The 20,339-nt window shown below is 43.5% G+C and overlaps 1 long non-coding RNA gene across 2 annotated transcripts in view; it reads right to left on the reverse strand.

Annotated features, from left to right (window-relative positions):
- Positions 1-20,339, reverse strand: part of LOC133776545 (uncharacterized) — a 39,679-nt gene that overhangs the window by 7,998 nt on the left and 11,342 nt on the right. Inside the window, exon 4 of one of the 2 annotated variants that reach the window (XR_009868433.1) lies at positions 16,692-16,824. The exons of the other annotated variant lie outside the window; for it this stretch is intronic. This is a non-coding gene — a long non-coding RNA (uncharacterized LOC133776545). The remainder of the gene's footprint in view (positions 1-16,691; positions 16,825-20,339) is intronic. 2 annotated transcript variants of the gene reach the window in all.

The raw sequence follows: 20,339 nt of genomic DNA on the forward strand, positions 1-20,339 counted from the left end.
GGCAGAAAGGGGAGCTGGTGGTGTAGTGCAGTGGACAAAGCTGCTATATGTTACACTGGCAATCCTGTATGTGCACCAGTTCAAGTATCAGCTATTCCAATTCTGATCCAGCTCCCTGCCAATGGACTGAAAAAACAGTGGAAGATGGGCTAAGTGCCGGGCTGCTGCCACACACATTGGAGGAGAAGCTCCTGGCTTCAACCTGGCCACACTCTGGCTATTGAAGTCATCTCAAAAATGAATCAGGTGATGGAAGATTTCTGTCTCTCCCTCTCTCTGTAACTCTTTCAAATAAATAATTAAATATGTTAATATGATAAAAAAGGCAGAGACAAAGAAAGAGGGAAAGAGAAACATAGAGATCTCCCATCTGCTGGTTCACTTTCTACATGGCTACAACAACTATGCAAGACCAGGTTCTCAAGTCCCCATTTAGGTTACAGTTCTCCAAATTAGATGACAGGAATCAAAGAATTTGAGCCATCATCCATTGCTTCCTGGGGATATTAACATGAAACAGATTTGGAAGTGGAATACCCAAAACTCAGATTAGCACTGCAATATAGGATGTGGGCATCTGTTGTGATGGCTAATAAATTGGAAAACCTAGAGGAAAAAAATGAACAGATTCCTGGACATACACAATATACCAAAATTTAGTCATAAAGACACATAGAAAAGCTAAATAAATCACAAACCAAGACAGAAATTGGATGAGTAATAAAGACCCTCCCAACAAAGAAAAGTCCAGGATCAGACAGCCTCATTATTGAATTCTTCCAGACTTTTAAAGAAGAACTAATTCCATTTCTTCTCAAACTATTCAAAACAATTGAAAGAGAGACAATCCTCTCAAACTCCTTCTATTAAGCCTGCATCACCTTGATTCTTAAACTAGAAAAAGACACAGTGGAAAAAGAAAACTATAGAAAAATATCCCTGATGAGGGCCGGTGCCATGGCACACTGGGTTGATCCTCCACCTGCAGATCTGGCATCCCATGTGGGTGCTGGTTCTGGTCCCAGTTGCTCCTCTTCCAGTCCAGCTCTCTGCTCTGGCCTGAGAGGGCAGTGGAGGATGGCCCAAGTGCCTGGGCTCCTACACCTGCATGAGAGACCAGGAAGAGGCATCTGGCTCCTGACTTCAGGTCAGAACAGATCCGGCCATTGCGGCCATTTGGTGAGTGAGGCAGTGAAGAGAGGATCTTTCTCCCTGTTTCTTTTTCACTTTCTGTAACTCTACCTGTAAGTAGAGTTAAAAAATTTTAAAAAAGAAACATATCTGTGATGAATATAGATGCAAAAATCCTCATAAAAGAAATACGTAATTGAGTCCAAATGACCACAATGCCTGGAGCTGGGCTGATCTGAAGCAAGGAGCCAGGAGTTTCTCCAGGGTTTCCCACATGAGCGCAGGGGCCAAAGTACTTGAACCATTTTCCACTGACTTCCCTGCCCATTCACAGAGAGCTGGATCATTAGAGCAGCAGCCAGGATACAAACTGATGCCCATGTGATATGCCAGTGTGGGTGGCAGAGGCTCAATCTAGTATACCACAGCACTAGCCCCCCAAAAGCAATCACAGATTCAATATGATCCCAATCAAAATACCAACAACATCCTTCTGAGATCTAGAGAAAATAATGTTAAAATTTGCATGGAAATGCAAGAGACCCCAAATAGTTAAAGGAATCTTAAACAACAAAAACAAAGTTGGAAGCCTCATAATACCAAAATTCAAGACCTATTACAAGACAGTTATAATCAAAACAGCCTGGTACTGGCACCAAAAAGTCATGTGGATGAATGAAGTGGAGTAGAATCCCCAAAAATTAATCCACAAATCTACAACCAACTAATTTGTGACAAATGATCTAAAATAAATCCCTGGACAAAGAACAGTCTTCAAAAATGGTGCTGGAAAAATTTGACCTTCTCATGCAGAAAAATGAAACAAGATCTCTACCTTACAACTTATACAAAAATACAGTGTAAATTGATCAATGATCTAAATCTATGATGTGATACCATCAAATTCCTAGAGGGAAACATCAGAGAAACTCTGCAAGATACTGGCATCGGCAAAGCCTTCTTAGAAAAGGCTCCAAGAAGCACAATCAATGAAGGTATAAATACTCAAATGGGATTACATCAAGCTAAGAACCCTCTGAACTACAAAGTAAACATTCAACAAGATGAAGCACCTGACAGAATGGAAGAAAATATTTGCAAACTAGGCAACTGAAAAAGTAAAATATCCAGAACTAGAAAGAGCTCAAAAAACTCAACAACAAAAAACAAACAATCCAGTCAAGAAATGGGCACAGGATATAAATCGGCATTTTTCCAAGGATGGATTTCAATTAGCAAGCAGACACATGAAAACATGCTCAGGAACAATAGCCATCAGAGAACTGCAAATAAAAGCCACAATGACCTTTTGCCTCACCCAGTTAGAATGGCTCTCATACAGAAACCAAAAGTCAGGAGATGGAGGTTTTGTGTAGCAGGTTAAGCTGCTGCCTGCAGTGCTAGAACCCCACATGATTGCGATTTTGAGTTCAGGCTGCTGCACTTCTGATCCAGCTCCCTGCTAATGTGCTTGGGAAGGCAGCAGAAGATGGCCCAAGTACCTGGGCCCCTGCACCCACTTGGGTGACCAGGGAGATGCTTCTAACTTTGGCTTCAGATTGGACCAGCACCACCTGTTGGGTCATATGGAGAATAAACTAGCAGATAAAATATCTATGTCTCTATGCCTCTGCCTCTCCCTCTCTGTAACTCCACCTTTCAAATAAAGAATTCTTTTGAAAAAGTCAACAAAAAATAAAGGCTGGTGGAGAGGTAGAGAAAAAGGTACTCTAACCCACTGTTGGTGGGAATGAAGCTAGTACAGCCATGATGGAAGGCAGTATAAAAGTTCCTCAGAAATCTGAAAACAGATATACCATATGATCCTGCCATTCCACTCCTGGGAATTTATCCAAATGAAATGAAATAGAATATGCATATGCACGAGTTATCTGTACCCTCATGTTTATAACAGCTCAATTCACAATAGTTAACATGGAATCAACCCAGATGTCCATCAACTGGTGACTGGAAAAAGAATATGAGCTATATATACAGTCTAAAATACTATTCAGCCATAATTGAGAATGAAATCCTATCTTTTGTAACTAAATGGATGCAACTGGAAACAATTATGCTTTGTGAAAAAAGCCAGTCCCCACAAGACAAATACCGTATGTTTTCTCTGATTGATGGTAATTAATATATAGACAACAAAATGTAGCATGAGTTAAATTGACATTTTGAGATTTGATTATTGTTCACAGCGCTTTTCTGTACTCTTTGATAGAGTATAGAAAATATACTCATCGATATTTCTGCTACTACTTGAATTCTTTATTTTGTAGAGGGTTAAAGCTTGTGATTCTAAAATTAAATCAAAGCATGGAGTTGTAAAAGTTGAAAGAAAATAAAACAAGAAGGAGGGAGTTGGAAGTATGAGACAAAGGGAAGATAGGGTAGGATGTATCAGTTTGCTCTTAAATCTGTATATATAAATTACATGAAATTTGTTCACTTAATATGAGTTTTAAAACATAAACTTAACACTAGAAGAAAAAGACCTGAGATCAGTGTTTTCTGGATCACCACTAATAAAATTTAGTCTTCATTTATGTCTGATCATATTTTATTTTTATTTTATAAGAAAATTAACATTACCATCCCTAACAAGCCCATCCTGAATCATCCATATCTATCAGTTCCCACTATGCTAATAATTTCTCATGAACTTAAATCCATATCATCTTAAAAAGATGCAATGTGGGGCTGGTGCTGTGGCATAGCAGGTAAAGCTGCTGCCTACAGTGCTGGCAACCCATATGGGTGCTAGTTCAAGTCCTGGCTGCTCCATTTCTGAACCAGCTCTCTGCAATTGCCTGCAAAAGCAGTAGAAGATGTCTCAAGTCCTTGGGGCCCAGCACACACGTGGGAGACCCAGAAGAAGCTCCTGGGTCCTGGCTTTGGATCGATGCAGACCAGCCATTGTGGCCAACTGGGCCACAATCAGCAGATGGAAGACCTCTCTGTCTCTGTCTCTCTGTACCTCTCCTCTATTTGTGCAACTCTGACTTTCAAATAAATAAATCTTTTTTTTAAAAAACCTGATTCATGTTATTATTTATGTCTTTTAGAGGCTTTGCAGATGTTGATTATGTGAGCCATGAAAATGCATAAAATGCAAATCCTAGAATAGGCAACGCCATGTTCACTAAACTGGTAAAATCCAGTGCATGTGTTGAAAAAAATACACTAGCAATAAATTTGAAAAAGCTGTTAAGTATTATAAGTGGCTGTCAAAGAGCTAAAAACCTGACAATGACTCATTATGTCATTAATTTAATACATAATTCTGAGAAAAGCAGAAGTATTTGTTAAAATTTCTGCTAAAATGTACTAGATTTATAATATTTGAATGCATCTTTCTTATGTGTAATGTAGTCCTGTGCTAATTTAGAGTATCAGAAATTTAAAATATTGGACTGATGCTGTGATGGAGCAGGTTAACACCATGGCCTGAAGTGCCAGTATCCCATATGGGGGCCAATTCAATACCCAGCTACTCCACTTCTGATCCTGCTCTCTGCTATGGCCTAGGAAAGTAGTAGAAGACGGCCCAAGTCCTTGTGCCCCTGCACCCATTTGGGAGATCCAGAATTAGCTCCTGGCTCCTGGCTTCAGAACAGCACAGCTCCAGCAGTTGCAACCAGTTGTAACTCTGACTTTCAAATAAATAAATCTTTAAAAATTAAGAAATGTAAAATGTGAAAGGTTCTTAAAAATGTATTTATTTATTGTGAGGCAGAGTTACAGATATAGAGAGGAAGTGAAAGAGAGGTCTTCTATCCACTGGTTCACCCCCAAATGGCCAGAAGAGCTGGAGCTAGGCCAATCTGAAGCCGGTGCCAGAAGCCAGGAATCAGCAGCTTCCTCCAGGTCTCCCACATGAGTGCAGGGGCCCAAGCATTGATATCATATTCCACTGCTTTCCTAGGCCATTAGCAAAGAGCTGGATTGGAAGTGCAGAAGCAGGGACTCAAACTAGTGCCCATATGGGATGCTGGTACTGCAGGTGGAGGCTTAACCTACTATGCCACAGAGTGGGCCCAGTGATTGGTTTTAGGAAGACACCTTTCATGTAGAATAGGCTGCAATATTGTAAGGTAAGGTTTACCTTTTATTTCTCACACATCAGCATTCATCTTTTAGCAACTATAAATATTGAATATCATACATATATACATAAATATAGGTAACTGCAGATTTTGTTGTCATTCTTTCTAATCCTCTTTTTAATGTCTGCTTACAGGCCATCTTATGGATTATTATATTGATGTTACCTGTACACAACCAACAGACATTTCCACTGTAGAATGCATTTATATGTACAGGTATTTTTGTTTGTGTGTACATGAATGCACATTGTATGGAGATAGCACTGACAGTAATACTGTGAGAAATCCTAACACTGATTTCAAACTTTCTGTCCTCCCTAGAAATGACTGTCATTGAAGCAGACCACAGGGCCCCTTTTGATGTTATGGACTGAAATGTGCCTCCCTAAAACTCAAACACTGAAGTGCTAACCACCAACATGACTCTACCTGAAGAAAGTGCTTTTAAGCAGGTCAAATGATATATGTGTCTGTCTGAAAAATTGAGCCTTTTAGGACCTTGATCTTATATTTTCAAGCTCCACAACTCTGAGAAGTAAAATCCCATGATTTAAATTATATTCTCTCTGGTATTTTCTTAGCAAATTAATACATCCTCATTTCTGCCAACATTTCATGCAGTCATCTAGAAGGTTCTCATGATTGGCAGAGAAATATAAAAATTAAAACTATGACTATAGATGACCAACTATCTACAAACACAAAAAAGATATCCCAGAAGCAACTTACTACCATCCTCCAGTACCCAGAGAAAAACAAGAATGAATCAAGTTGCAGGGCAGTAGAAAAAGTGAATAATGAAAGATCACTACAGAAATAAGTAAGTAAAGGGCTGGTGCTGTGGTGCAATGGGTTAGAGCCTTGACCTTGCATCCCATATGTTGCTGCTATGAGACCAGCTACTCTACTTCCAATCCAGCTGCCTACTAATGCACCTGGGAAATCGGTGGAAGATGGCCCATGTTCCTGGGTGCTAGCACCCACATGAAAGACTTGGAAGAAGTGTCTGGCCTTTCAAAAAAAACTAAAAAAATAGAGGCAGTGTTAGCACTGTTGGAAAAACAGACACATAGTTCAATGGAAAAGAATAGGCAGCTGAATAAACTGACTTTTCTACAGGCAACTCATATTTAACAAAGAAACTAAAAAAAAACAGGAGAAGAAGATTCCTTTTAGCAAATGGTCTGGAGAAAAGTGATTATCCATATGTAGAAGCCTGAAAATATACCCCAACACCTCATACACTATGTAAAAGTAACTCAAGATGAATTAAAAATCTAAATACAAAACCAAAAACTAAGTAAAGATAGAGGAAACTATGAAACATTAGCTAGAGAACAGTTTTGGGTAAGATTCCAAAAGCACAAGTAACAAAAATAAAACATATGAATTTGAGTGTATCAAATTAAGATACATCTTCACAACAAAGTAATCATCAGAGTGAAGATTAACAAACAGAATGGCAGAAAACATTGAAAACTCTACATATGACAAAAGATTGATAGCCAGAACATACATATATAGAACTGGAAAAACTCTAAACAAGAAGCAAAATGTACAGTTAAGAAATGGGCAAGGCCAGTGCTGTGGCTCAACAAGCTAATCCTCTGCCTTGCGGTGCCGGCACACTGGGTTCTAGTCCCAGTTGGGGCACCAGATTCTGCCCCGGCTGCCCCTCTTCCAGGCCAGCTCTCTGCTATGGCCCAGGAGTGCAGTGGAGGATTGCCCAAGTGCTTGGGCCCTGCACCCCATGGGAGACCAGGAGAAACACCTGGCTCCTGCCTTTGGAACAGCGTGGTGCACCAGCCACAGTGCACCGGCCGTGGTGGCCATTGGAGGGTGAACCAACGGCACAAGGAAGACCTTTGTCTCTCTCTCTCACTGTCCACGCTGCCTGTCAGAGAAAAAAAAAAAAAAAATGGGCAATGATCAGAATAGATGTTTCTCAGAAGAAGAAATCTAAATGGTCAAGACATATATGAACATGCCCAATATCACTCACCATTAGGGAAACGTAAATCAAAACCAATAGCAGACTCCATATGTGGGAGAACACAATGCTTGGGTTTTCATTTGTGCAACAAGTGGCTTTAGAGGACCCTGTTCACCTCTAGAGGGCAGAGTCTACATGGCAGTAAGGAAACCTTAATGTTTTCTAATGGGCCTGTTAAATTTGACCAGTGCCTACTATATTTGCCACAACTTTCCAGTCTCACCACTTTCCTTCTTCTTCCTCTCTCTGTCGCTTGCAAAAATAGTATACCTTCTATAAACTGAGGATACTTTTTTTTGTTTTTATTCCTTCTGTCCCTTATGATATTCCTCTAAGAAATCACAACCATCAAAGTATTCATTCATTTATGCAGTCTGCAGTTTGCATGGACTACTACATGGCAAAGTACTAGGTTAAAGGAAAGGTATAGGCCAGGAACTGAGCAAGGTTCACAATGATGAAGCCATTGAGTGAATGAACCCAATGGTAGACCTCTCTTTCTTCCTCTCTCTGCCTCTCCTTCTCTGTCTGTGTAACTCTGATTTCCAAATAAATAATCTTTAAAAATTAACTAACTAAATAAATATAGTAGTAACCTGGTGGCAATACCTTTCTATCAGAACATGTGAAGCACTCAAACACAGTTTGTCACGGAAAGTCAGCCATAGTTTTCCAGGGCACATCTTCTACTCCACTATGTGGACATATCTGTGGGGGGCAAGGGGCACTTATTTCTTCCCCTCTTCTTTCTTACCACTCTCACAGTTATAACTTCTATAGATGCTTCCACAGACCAGTCTCTATGAAAATGTAGAACTAATTTCCTCCCATGTCAAAAATGTCACGGGTTTAAACACAGAACCCAAAATAAGACAAATAACTGCCCTTCTTTAATTACACAGTGTGGAATATAAGATTCTCAGTGGATCACTGGGTAACTGTAAAGTACTAGGCAGAGAAAAACTGTTACTTATCTGTATTTATGATGCTGTAATTCTCCACTTTATGCAAACTCAGATTAAAAGAGCTCCAGTTAGTGGGCAGCACTGTTGCATAGTGGGTTAAGCTACTTCCTGCAGTGTCAGCATCCCATATGGGTGCCAGTTGGGATCCTGGCTGCTCCACTTCCCATCCAGCTCTCTGCTGTGGCCTGGGAAAACAGTAGAAGATGGCCCAAATCCCTCATCTCCTGCACCCACCTAGGAGACCTGGACAAAGCTCCTGGCTCCTGGTTTTGTATCAGAACAGCTTAGGCCATCTATCTCTGCTTATGCCACTCTGTAACTCTGCCTTTCAAATAAACAAATAATTATTTTAAAAAACAGCTTCAATGCAGAAGAAGCTCCTGGCTACTGGCTTCAGATCAGCACAGCTCCAGCTGCTGCTGCCAATTGGGGAGTGAACCATTGGATGGAAGATATCTCTCTCTCTCTCTCTCTCTCTGCCTGCCTCTCTCTGTGTAACTCTGAGTTTCAAATGAATAAATAAATCTTTTTTTTTTTTTTTTGACAGGCAGAGTGGACAGTGAGAGAGAGACAGAGAGAAAGGTCTTCCTTTGCCATTGGTTCACCTTCCAATGGCCGCCATGGCCAGCATGCTGCAGCCAGCACACTGCACTGATCTGAAACCAGGAGCCAGGTGCTTCTCCTGGTCTCCCATGGGGTGCAAGGCCCAAGCACTTGGGACATCCTCCACTGCATGCCCAGGCCACAGCAGAGAGCTGGCCTGGAGAGGGGCAACCGGGACAGAATTTGGCACCCCGACCGGGGCTAGAACCAGGTGTGTTGGCACTACAGGTGGAGGATTAGCCTATTGAGATGTGGCGCCGGCCAATAAATAAATCTTAAAAAAAAAAAAAAAAAAAAACTCCAGTTATTGACAACACAGTAGACTTGCATTAATTTTAGTTCACTTTTCACTTTGCAAAGAGATCAGTGGCAGGTAAAAACAGTTGACAACCTTGCTAACTGGAGAAGAAATAGCTGAAGACAGAAAATGAAAAGCAGCCAAATAAATCATCAGCTATGATTCCATGGCCTTGTAGAAGAAATACAGCTACAACCTGAGACAAAGAAAGAGAAATGAACCCCATCCAACATAAACCTTGAAAAGTGGATGCTCACAATTAATGAGTGAAGCAGCTGCCCACTGATATCTTGTCTAGGGAGTGAAGATGCCCTAAGTTCTGCTTCTGAAAACTCCAGTCATAAATCTGTCCTCGTAAATCTGTCCCTGGCATCTCTTTTACAAACATACTGGACCCACCGATAGTTGGAAATGTGATCCTAAGTCATGTAGGCTGCATTTAAACCCACCAGTACTATAACAGCTGAGGTATGATGCTGGTGATCCTATACATATTCTAAGAAACTTGAGTTTAATGCTCAATTCTCAGGAAATCATTCCAGCTGAGCCTAGGGCCATTAATATAAACTCCTTGGACCCTCCACTCTCTCTGTGCCTGTTTGAAAGAAGGGAGTTTTCCCACACCAGGTTTCTGTAACAGCTTCAAATTCCAGATTGGAAAAATCTGATAATCAAATATGGGAAAGGGATCAATGCACAAAGCTGCTACACAGGCTGCACACTGCTCCCTCTGGGAAAAAGCTGAACACTCAGGGCCACACCCAGCAGGTGTGTCCATGGGGACCCCACCAGGAAGATGAGGTGCAGGATGAGAGCAGTGGGGCAGATCCTAGTCAGATCCTCCTTCCCACCCCTCTGTGCCCCAGGCTCTCTGCTGAAGACCATCCAGCCCCACCCTGCAGGAACCAGCCCAGGAAACAGCAGGAGGCCCTGCCAGACTGCATTCTGAGACCACCCACAGTAGGAACCCGGCTTATTTAACTGGAGAGAAGGAGTCTCCCCGCCTTCCTTCCCTGTGCTCTCAGCTGCCCTGTGTGTGCAGTTTCCCAGAACGCTGCCCTCTCCTGTAACCACTAAATAAAGCACATTAGGGACAGGCCAGGCGCTGGGAGCCTGGGAAGCCTAGGTGGGAGACAGAACAGCCCGGGTCCCAGCCCTTGACCTCGGGAAAGCTGCCATGATCGCTGAGAAGTAAGTGAGCCTCACTGGGGGCCTCCAGCCGCCCTGGCACCCACCCTTGTCCCACACGCCTCCCCGCCCGTTCCTGTACCCCAAACCTGCTGCAGAAAGTCCCAGGAGTAGGTACCCTTTCTTCTGGAACCACGGGGAGCGAAGCAGGGAGAGTGGGGCAGAAAGAGTCCCTGGCACGAGGGACCCACAGGCGGACAATGAAGAGGGAAGCAGCAGCAGGAGGCAGGCTCTGGGTGAGCACTCGGAAACTGCTGTATTTGCTTTTGTTAAGTCCCTCCTTCCTTTCCTTCCCACCCCAAAATCTCAAGGATCAGTTGCTGTTCTTCCTTTTCTGAATCAAAATCTTAAAGAGTGACACCTACTGCTGCTACTGACCCCAAATTTTGGCTCCCTCATAACCTCTGTCTCTTCCAGAAAAATCTTATTTACTGCTTTGGCCCTAGAAATCATAAATGACTATGGTAGAATGTAACTTTTAAGAGAGGTGTAGAAGGCATGGTTTAACATCCAGTTTTGAGAATACAATTTTTATTTGTGTTTACAGTTCTTTTAAGATTTATTTATTTATTTGGAAGTCAGAGTTACAGAGGAGAGGCAGCGAGCGAGAGAGAGGTTTTCCGTCGGCTAGTTCACTCCCCAATTGGCAGCAGTGCCACAGCACTGACCCCTTATAGTTCTTTTCAAATCATTTTACACTGTCTTTTTATTCATCTAGTACGGAGACAAACAGAGGAATGGACACAGAGCTAACATAGCTGAATATTCAAGAAGACAGGTTAAGGGGTTAAATGCCTTATATCATTTATATACCTTCGATTAATTCTGGGGACAGTATTATCTGGAGTTTACAAAGGAGAAACTGAATGGAAAGAGCTTGGAAAAACATGGTGTTTTTTAATATCATTTAAAAGTCTAAGTTAAAAGCCAATCAAGGGGCCAGCACTATGGCATAGCAGGTAAAGCTGCCACCAGCATTGATATTCCATATGGGTGGAGGTTGAGTCCCAGTTACTCTGCTTTCAATCCAGCTCTCTACTATGGCCAGGGAAAGTGGTGGAAGATGGCCCAAATCCTTGGGCAGCTGCACCTGTGTGGGAGACACAGAAGAAGCTCCTGGCTGCTGGCATCAGATCAGTACAGCTCTAGCCATTGTGACCAATTGGTGAGTGAACCAAAAGATGGAAGATGTCTCTCTCTCTCTCTCCCCTTCTACTCTGTGTAACTCTGACTTTCAAATAAATAAATAAATCTTTTTTAAAGAGCCAATCAACATATAATACTAGTTTTAAAAATCTTTTTTTTGTCTTGGGTCTCAGTTTTTAAAATCTGATTTCTCATAGGGAAAAAATGTGAGAGATACAAAGAGTACCTACAAAAATAATTTACACTGTAAAGAACCACATAGGATTATTAACTTGTCTAGAAAACAAAGGAGATTCAAAGTTTCTATTATTTCATGGTAATTTTTTCTTATTTTTAATATCAAGATAGTATGTAAATATGCAGTGCTAGGTATTTGTGTGTTGTTTGATATGTTTTATTTTTAAGCAGAAATTCAAAGAGATAACTGGGTAACATGGGGTTCTATATCTCTGATTACTTCTCTCAATTAGAGATCATGGGATTAGAGTTGGTGCTGGATTAAGAATGCTTAAATCTTTATCCACTGACTTCACACCACCATTCACTATGAAAGACAATATTCTTTGGGTAGATTGCTCTTTCTTGCCAGACTGTAAACTTCATGGGGTCTAGAAACATATTTGCTTTGACACTAAAACTCAGCATCTTGACAGTCAGTCTTTTAGTTGAATGAATAAATGATATACAAAATAAATATTTCTGCCCCTCAAGAACTGCCTAATAGAGAAGAAAATAAAAATTGATTTGATGACTGTCAGTATTAGGTGAATATATAATTTGTTGTTCTGATATAAGCTTGGTCATAAAAAGGGCATATTAATAATGACACAGAGTTGAAGTGTATAAACATCTAGGGCCAAGCAGGTTAAATGTTCACCCTAGCTATGTAAGGCATTCCATGTCAATAGGAGAGGAAGGAGGAAGAGGGGAGGGAGTGTAGGTGGGAGAGTGGTTACAGTGGAAAGAATCTCCATGCTCATTAATTATTAGCAAAGAGAGAATCTATGATCATTTGTTGCTTAAGAAAGGGTGATAGGCATTATTTAATTATAATGCAGGCATTAATGTTTTCCTGTCTCTGAAATAGGAAGTCTATAACTCAGAATTCCTTGCTGTTTCATCAAAAACAATTCAAAACAAAAACCTAATTAAGCATAAGAGGAAGTTATGCATTAGAAGTGTATTCTAATTTCTAGGAGATTCAGTGGTTAGAAAATTCATCCCAAATCTTGCTGCAAAATGTCCCATATATTTTCCATGACCACTACCCGTAAGCATAAACTCTTTTTTTTTAAAGATTTATTTATTTGAAAGTCAGAGTTACACAGAGAAAGGAGAGGCATGGAGAGAGGAGAGGCAGAGAGAGAGAGAAAGACCTTCCATCTGCTGCTTTACTCCCCAATTGGCCACAATGGCTGGAGCTGAGCTGATCCAAAGCCAGGAGCCAGGAGCTTCTTTCAGGTCTCCCACTTGGGTTCAGGGGTCCAAGGACTTGGGCCATCTTCTACTGCCACCACATGACACCCCACGGCACACTCCTCCCCCCCCCCCAGCAGTGTTCTGCAGCTCCTGCTCCTCTCCACTTTCACTGGAAGGATCTGCAGCTCCTTTTCTTTATGCAAGTAAGTCTGATTCAGATGATGTCCCTGATACACTTGGCTGGCAAGAGCCATGGCATGTGTCCATGACCTAGCTAAATGCAAAGCTGGAACATTTTTAACTTTTCACTGCCATGGTGAGACAAGGACTCCATCTAATGAAGTAGGGCATTTTTCAGGGAGTCTAGAGAATCAAATATGACAAAATGACAAATCTTAACCAAAGACTGTCATGGTAGAGAGGAAAAGAACCCAAAATGTACTTTTCTATCTTTTCTTTTCTGATATAAGTGCCTAAAAACAAAGCCAAGGAGGGCTGCCACAGACCCATTCTGAAAATTCCTTAATATCTTCATTTTCATCCAAATTAATATTTTATTTGAAGAAAATAAACTTTTACATAAATGAAAATGTAATACTACAGACAAGTGTACAGGAGAAAATAGGCACTCAGTTACCTTAGAAAAATCTGGGTCCATTAATGTGTTCTTCCAGAACCAATGCTGCCGTACAATAGAACCACAGCCTCTGACATTCCCCCTCCACCCTGATGGATCTTAGGTTTTCCTCCCACCTCCCCTCTCCTGTGAATATCTAAGTAGTAGGACAAAAGGAATCCAAAGATACAATGATGGTATTTAACATGGAATAAACATACTGTTTTAGTCAGTACAATCCTCAATACTACAATAATTATTTCTAGTTCACTGATTACAAAATTAAGTACATGAAATCTATTCCTAATTAATCATTCCATCGAGAGCTTAATGTAGACTTTCAGAGGTGAAAGAAATAGAGATATGTGTAGAGATGTGTATCTCTATAATACAGATTTACCTCTGTACTTTATAGACAATATACCATGTTTGTATTTTTTTTGCAGTCTGGCATAGTTTATTACATCCAGCTTGTCACTTTGGAAATTTTATAATTAGACATTAATATACAAAAAATTTTGAATCTTTACAGATAATATAGAGCACCCTAGGCCCTCCCAGGGCAGAAAACAGATCAAGAGCTCATACACTGGCTTCAACCACAAGGAGCAGATGAAGATATCATCGGAAAGATACCTATCCCTGCAGTGTGGCTGCTGAGCAGTTCTGCCCTTACAGATCTCATCTGGTTCAGGTCACTGAAGAAGGTTACAGGCTTTCTGACATTCCTAAAGATTTCACTGATGAGGATCTAAGATATCTTTACTCTGCTAAGAGCCTCAGAATGGTTTGTACAATAGAATGTTACTTTGTCCATGTGAATATGCCTTAAAGCAGTAGAAAGCACACTGATAACTTTCTAAATTAATTCCCTTTGCTGGAGCTTGGTCAGATGAGCTTCTCCACCTCCCCACCAGTCAGGCATTTTGCCAGGTTTGCCAAGATGTGGCTGGAATTGCGGGACAGATGGGCAAAGTCTGAAGCAGGAAGGTAAATGGTTCAGCCTCCTGCCATCCACACCTTGCTCTAAGGAAGGCAAAGCATGAGATGCCAGCAGGCAGTACCTGCACCCTTGTTCTCCTGCAGCACTGTGCTACCTCCCTCTAGATCACTTCCTCCACCACTGGCACCCAAGAGCCACCGCCAAACATGCAGAGAACATTTCTATTATACAAAGAGTTTGTGGAACACGGAATTCAAAGATAGGTGTAAGGGCCAGCATTGTCAAGCAGCAGGTTTAGCCCCTTTTTGCGATGTGGACATCCCATAGGGGAGCCCCAGCTCAGTCCTGGTTGCTCTGCTTCAGCTTCTTGCTAATGCAGCAGATGTTGACTTATGTGCTTGGGCCCCTGCCACCCATGTGGGAGACTCAGAGGGCATTCTTGTCTTATGACTTCTGCCTGGACCAGTGCCCCAGCTATTGCATGCACCTGGCGAGTGAGCCATCAGAGAGAAGATCTATCTCCCTACCTCTCTCTGCCATCTTAAAAAAAAAAGGTACAAAGAAACTGAAAGCCATGCATATGGAATATACATAGTATGAATTATGTGTTGCTCTCACAATTTATTTAGTTATTTTTGAACTTAACACCTTAAAAAAAAAACTTGAAAGACAGCAACTGAGAGCCTCCATCCACTGCTTTATTTTCCAGATGTCCATAACAGCTGGGGCTGGCCCAGCCAGGAACTCCAAGCCTTTAAGCCATCATCTGCTGCCTCCCAGGTGCACAAGCCTGACCCACTATGAACAGATGCCCCTACATTTTTTTATTTTTCCACAAACTTTTTGAAGTCACTTTTGCCAAAAGGTTCCTGACACCTCTCTTGTTGCTTTCATAGTGGCAGACTCTGGAATGCTATCTCCCAGTACAGAAGAGAGCCTCAGCAGTCCTCGGGGGCCAACAAGTAGGCGGATGGTGACAGGGTGAGCAAATCCCATACATCTTTGTTGTTAATGTAACTGTGAATGTGGCCAGTGCTGTGGCTCACTAGGCTAATCCTCTGCCTGCGGTGCTGGCACACTGGGTTCTAGTACCAGTTGGGGCACCGATTCCATCCCGGTTGCTCCTTTTCCAGTTCAGCTCTCTGCTGTGGTCCAGGAAGGCAGTGGATGATGGCCCAGGTGCTTGGGCCCTGCACCTGCATGGGAGACCAGGAGGAAGTACCTGGCTCCTGGCTTCGGATCGGCACAGGTGCCAGCCATAGCAGCCATTTGGGGGTGAACCAATGGAGGGAAGACCTTTCTCTGTCTCTCCCTCTCTCACTAACTCTGCCTGTCAAAAAAAAAAAAATGTAACTGTGAATGTCCATATAATTTTGTTCTGTTTACACAAAAATATCTTTGTTTAACAATTGAAGATTGATGCTGTAAAAACTGTCCTCAAATTTTTTGCTATTTTATTATTTATAAACCCATTTTGAAGATTTGTAGATCCGTAAGTCCCTTGAGGACAGTGCACCCTGGTTTTGATATCCTTCACAGAAATAAATACAAACTGATTTCCATGGTGGGGGGAATCACTACAAACTATTGAACTTGTCACAAATAAGAGGCTGGGAGAATGGCTGCTCTGGTTATGCATAGTAACTACTATAGCACTTAAATAGGTATAAAGAATCTGACTGTAGGAAATAAATATAAAGAATTGTCTTGGGCCCTCTGCCAGCTGTAATCCTCTCATTAGGGAAGTGACAGTCTGACAGCCATGTGAACACACCTGAGGGGGATGCAGCACTGCCCCTCAGGGCAGGCAATGAGCTCTTCCCCTTCAAATGGTGGCAAGGTTGCAGCAGGCACACAAGGAGTTGCTCTTCCTTTAAGTAACTGGGGAGTATTTGTCAAAAGTATTAAACTAAAATTTGGGGATCTCTGTATTGCCCTATCCTCACATTACTTAACATTCAATTACATTTTTTAAAAGATTTTATTTATTTATTTGAGAGGTAGAGTTACAGAGAGAGAGGCAGAGAGAGAAAAGGGGTCTTCCATCTGCTGGTTCATTCCCTAAATGGCTGCAATGGCCAGAGATTGGGCCGATCTGAAGCCAGGAAATCAGGAGCTTCCTCTGGGTCTCCCATGTGGGTGCAGGGGTACAAGCGCTTGGGCAGCTCACCCTAGCATGCTGACTGGTTCTACTGTTCAAGCACACATCCCCCATTCTCTTTTGGCGGGTCTACTGTAAAGAACGGGGAGTATCTACAGTAATTAATATCTTACTGTTGCTCTCGCTGTCCACCTGCAGGCCTGAGGGAAGAGCACCTAAATACACACTGTGGAGTTCTGGACGTAGTTTCCAAAATTCAGTCTCTTCGCAGCTTAGGGACTCTGTCCTCGTCAATCACCTTAAAGCCTGCAGGAGTAGGGAGAAACTGTGTTTGAAGAATTCGCAAATAAAGTGCATTGAAGTCAACCACTACCACCTCCACCACACCCCTAATTCAGGGTTCTGGCAAATCCCAAACGGACCAGGAGTGACTCAGGAGGTGACCTCGACTCTGAAAGGCTCCAAAGAGCCTGGTGCACCCAGGGTGAGCTCAGTTCATCGCCCTCCCGCCCCCGCCACCAGGACGCCCGGCTCCCAGATCCTCCAGGAGGCGAGAGGCAGCCCCGCAGGTCCAGGCACACGCGGACATGCATCCAGAGCTGTCCCAAAAAGCAGGCCTAGCTCGGGTGTCGCCTCCTGACAAAGTCGCTGTCTCCTACTCCCTCCCGGAAGGCTGCAGGCCAGCACCCTGAATCGAGGCCCTCCCGTGAAGGAAGCTGCCCCCATGGGAACCCTGCTCCACTTGAGGGCAGGGCTGGGGAAGAAGGGCTAAGCCAGCCTCCGCCCCAGAACTGCAGCCTGGGAAAGTCCAGGGCCCCAGCGCCCCTGCCGGGCGTGGCGTCTCCCTGAGTGTGCTCTGAGCCTGGTCTCAGCTATCAGCAGCTCCCTTGCTTCCAGAATCTGCTGCAGGGCGGCTCAGGCTCCGCCCGGCCAGGGGCCTCGGACCAATCCTCCCTGTCCTGGGACAGGACCGGCGCTGCCAGACTTGCCCCATGCCTGGCCGGCTATAAAGGCGGTGGTCATTGGCGGGCACCTGGTAGTTGCGGTGTGTGCGGGTGACGTGGGTGGTGTTACGTTCTTGGCCATTGAGCTCAATTTCGGACGTTTTCTCATGATGGGCTGATCTCACGCAGTGACAACCATGGAACAAATCACTATTCTGTGGCATCGGCCTCCCAGGAGCGTTGTGGCTTACAGGGGGGCACGGGTGAGCCGGTGGCACCTCCTGTGCGTGGTCTCTGGCCCGTCCAGTACCGAAGGTGGAAAGGGAAGCAGAGGAGCTGGCTCAAGGTAGTCCCGCTGCGGGTTCCATCAGGTGTGAAATGTCTCCCGATTGCGGTTAACCTTGCAGGGAAACTGTCCCCTTTTGTGGGCCAGAGACAGCATCTGCTTTATTAGCTGTGCAGTATATTGAAAATTAAAATTTGGGCAGTCCTATCTTTAGTCCTCACAGCAGCACTTACATTATGAGGAACACATGAAACTGCTCAGTAATTCGGTGCTGAGTTTTTTGTTTTTTGTTTTTTTTTTTGACAGGCAGAGTGGACAGTGATAGAGACAGAGAAAAAGGTCTTCCTTTTTGCCATTGGTTCACCCTCCAATGGCCGCCGCGGCCAGCGCACTGCGCTGATCGGATGGCAGGAGCCAGCTGCTTCTCCTGGTCTCCCATGGGGTGCAGGGCCCAAGTACTTGGGCCATCCTCCACTGCACTCCCTGGCCACAGCAGAGAGCTGGCCTGGAAGAGGGGCAACCGGGACAGAATCTGGCGTCCCGACCGGGACTAGAACCCGGTGTGCCAGCACCACTAGGCGAAGGATTAGCCTATTGAGCCACGGTGCCTGCCCGGTGCTGAGTTTAATATTAGGTTGGTAAGCCTGCTATTGGCTTTTGGTTTGTTTGTAGCTTTTGGATGACTTTATTTGGTAAAAATGCATTCAGGTCAGTAGTGTACTCAAGGATGGTCATTTAGTGAAATGTACTTTTTTTTAAGAGTAAAAGATTAGAAGACACGATTGAGCTACCTCAAAACTCCACCACTCCTGGGAAGGCCACAGTTGGCAAGAAAAGCCTGTAGCAAACTTTCATCAAGTAAGTTGAGATTCCTGTGTTTGCAATCTGAACAGCTCACTGCTGAGCCAGGAGGGGAACTGCTCTTGCAGACTTTCCCCAAAGGAAGCACTGCTGTGGTCAGAAGCATTCCAGGAGCTGCTGGCCTGCAAATGTGAATTAGTCTTGAATTTAATCTATTGCAAGTATCACAAGAATGCAGAAAGGCTGTGTCCTCAAACACAAATGAGCAGCTCCCCAAGGGGAATGAGACTTAACCTAGGTCTGTTTATCTCCCTTTATCTCAGCATATTCACCCCAGGTGGGGGAGATAAATCACCCTTCAGCTCTGCAATGGCACTGCTCTTGGTGGAGGCTGAGGATGCTTTTCATTGCAGGCAGTGTTTGCAAGAGACTTAGTTCCCTGACAATTTGTGCCTCTCCTACAAATACATTTTGGCATTAAAAACAAACTGAAGTATTTATGTTTTAGTAGTATGGCACCAACTTAAGTATTTTGCCTACTGGCATCTTTGTCTTTAAAGAGCTAAATCCTCAGGACTACAGGATTGAGTAAAAACTAGAAAATAGCTAATCCTAGTACTAGAAAAGCACAAGGGATTATTTGATCATTCGGTTCTTCAATTTCACATGCTTTTTTTTCTACTTTTCCCTTCCTACAGATATTCTGGCTGTATTGAAGGCTTTTTTAAAAACTGAATTCTGTGAAGAAAATATAGGCTTTTGGCTGGCTTGTGAAAACTTCTGAAAAATCCACCCACCCCAGAAGCTATCCTTAAAACCAAGGTAAATATATACAGTCTTCATAGAAAAAACCCCCAAAGAGGTAAGACCAAATTCCTCATTTCAGCATAAAGTGTACACCCTTGGCACCAAGAAGCAACAAAGGAAGTAAAGATATAAGACTAAAGCAAGGGCCAGGGAATCTGAAAAGCTTCCTTTCCTGGTGTCCTGGCTTTCAACTAAGTATCCCCAGACCTGGCAGGTGGAGCTCATCACAGGTTACAGCTTCTGATTTTCACTTTCAAAGAGCAGAGCTCCCTTCTCTAACGAAGGATAATGAGTGATCTTTGTTTCAGATGAGCTTGCTTTCAAACCAAAACTCTTATTATCCAAAATATACAAGAAGCTACAACCCCCAGCTGTACAACTGCCTGGAAAAGGGTGTACAACATGATGTTTTACTTATTTGAAAGGCAGAGTTGCAGTGAGTGGTCTTCCATCTGCTAGTTTACTCCCTAAATGGCCACAGTGGTCAGGGCTGGGTCAGGCTGAAGCCAGGAGCTTCCTCCAGGTCTCCCATGTAGGGGCAGAGGACCAAGCACTTGGGCCATCTTATGCTGCTTTTCCCAGCAGGGAGTGGGTAAGAACTGGAGTAGCTGGGACTCAAACTGGCATCCATATGGGATGCTAGTGCTGCAGGCATCAGTGTAGCTTGCTATGCCACAGCACCAGCCCCAGGTAGAACACTTATCCCTGTTTTTTGGAATCAGAGTTCTACTAGGGCTTGAGTGAAAAACCATAGATCGGCCGGCGCCGTGGCTCAACAGGCTAATCCTCCGCCTTGCGGCACTGGCACACCGGGTTCTAGTCCTGGTCGGGGCACCGATCCTGTCCTGGTTGCCCCTCTTCCAGGCCAGCTCTCTGCTGTGGCCAAGGAGTGCAGTGGAGGATGGCCCAAGTGCTTGGGCTCTGCACCCCATGGGAGACCAGGATAAGCACCTGGCTCCTGCCATCGGAACAGCGCAGTGCGC

The sequence above is a fragment of the Lepus europaeus genome, chromosome 18, assembly GCF_033115175.1.
Source record: "Lepus europaeus isolate LE1 chromosome 18, mLepTim1.pri, whole genome shotgun sequence".
NCBI classification, from domain to species: Eukaryota; Metazoa; Chordata; class Mammalia; order Lagomorpha; family Leporidae; genus Lepus; species Lepus europaeus.